Below are 2,088 nucleotides of genomic sequence, written 5' to 3' on the forward strand. Positions count from 1 at the left end.
ACCACTTGGGATGTGCGTAATCGAATCCACTCAAAAGACATCAGATGGAAACTCAATTAGCTTTGCCCCTTGTGGTTGCACTGGGGATCTACTTCTAATCAGAAATGTCCAATGATATTATAAAAGAAGAAGTAAAGTGTTTTCTACTTCCCAGTGTTGTGCTTCATATTGGAAGACTGGTATCCTCTCTTCTGTTATTCATCCTGTTTTTCTCGTTCAGCAGCTGTGGATCATAGATGCATGCAGCACGGACACTACATCACTACATCTGTAACTTAGCTAAGTTTCTCTAAATTAAAAACATTTCATTCAGAGATGTTCGCAAGCAGTGATATGAAACTATGAAACTATGAAAATGCTAGATGATATTAAGAGTAATTTCTAATTTCGGTAACATTTCTGTTGTCAATAAAACAGTACTTGAGGACACCCTGTTCTAGGGCTTATTACATATTACATTTATCTGGAATGGCAGCATATTAGCAAGTGTTTTACTGTACTGTTCATGTGTGAATGAGGTAATCAGCAGGAGCTGGCATTCTGTGCTAGTCCTTCAGCCTCCACAGCAGCTGGCAACACAATGTACAGCCTCACAAAAAGAAGTGCGAGAAAGAAAGAAGAAGGCATTCTTGATAAGCCTTCAGCACCGAAGAAGGCATGATGGAGAATGCCGGCTATGCGGAGCATTCACAACAATGTGTAGTGTCACTGGCAGGGCCCTACAAAAGCGCTGTTCTCTCAGCTGTCAAAGACGCCATTGTGGCATGAGTCGAACAGAACCAACCCGCCAAGACTCTTTATCACTCACACATTCCACTCATACTGCCCCCTGATGCACAAGAGAGTGCATTCCCCTCCATTCACCCTCTCCTTGAGTGGGGCCGATCTCTCTCAGCCCTTCTTTATTACACCTGCCTCCAGCCGTCATGCAAGAAACGGGACGGAAGCTGCCAGAAAGCGGCGGTTCCTGGGTGTCGCAAAGAGCACTCAGCACCTGAAAAGAGTTGTGCTTTCTGAAAATGCCACGACAGCTGATGTGTCCTGAAGGGATGATGCCTCCCGGGGCACGGCGTCAGTCAAGCGCGGGAAGCACCAGTCGACGTGCGCACGCCACCCAAAAGCCACACCGCAGCTAAAATCGTAATCTCTTTGAGGAAAAAGTGGGATAACAAGGGCTTTAGCCTGCTTATCCCTCTCATGCTTCAAAGCAAGGATGTGTCGCTCAGCAGAGAGGAGCTTCTAACAGGATAAGACATCTCAATCCTTTGGGGAAGTGATACAAATTGGGAACTAATTCCATTGTCCCGTATTCACCCAGCCATTGTCTTGCCATCCAGCTTCGTGGGATCGACAGCAACAGGGTTGCTCTCTCAGGGTCCTGGCAGGTTTGCTTGTTTAGGACTTGGCCTACCCACCGAGAGGCTGTTCCTAGCCTACCCAGCCTGCTGGGTAGGAGTAGGGTTTGGATCAGATCCCCTGCCGGGCTTGTCTTAGTGTGAGCGACAGGAGCCCTGGCCCAGCTCTTCACACACCCACCTCACCAACTCGACTTCCTCTTGGTTCCTAGAGCAACTGATTGACACTTGTTTAAGGGGCCTGGCTTCATGAAGACATTTGACATATGTGAGGTGCCTCCTTCCTGTCATGTCTTCCCTCCCCTGGCTCTCCTGACTGTGTTAATGGGTGCAGGTGGCAGCATGGGTTATGAAGTGAGTAAATATCAGTGCGATTGGCCACAGGCTTGCAGAACAAGGGTCATCACACCAGGGCTGCATTTCCCAAAAAGCATTGTAAGTCTAAGTAGATCGTAGAGACCACTGGTGCCAATGGTTTCTACAGTTTGCCTTGCTTTTGGGAAACACATACATACTTACTGTAGTTACTTACATTGCATTGAATCCAAACCCATGATCTTGGCATTTTTAGCGCAATGCTGTACTGTTTGAGCTACAGGAGCTCACAGCTAGTTTGGAAGACTCTGGCTGGTGGGGTTTCAAACCTGAATCTTGAATAGACTGCATAACAAGATCCATCCATTCATCAAAACTGCTTGTTCTATATAGAGTCCTGCAGTTGGCTTTTGGAATA

The sequence above is a fragment of the Sinocyclocheilus anshuiensis genome, unplaced genomic scaffold, assembly GCF_001515605.1.
Source record: "Sinocyclocheilus anshuiensis isolate Anshui unplaced genomic scaffold, SAMN03320099.WGS_v1.1 scaffold834, whole genome shotgun sequence".
Classification (NCBI taxonomy): domain Eukaryota; kingdom Metazoa; phylum Chordata; class Actinopteri; order Cypriniformes; family Cyprinidae; genus Sinocyclocheilus; species Sinocyclocheilus anshuiensis.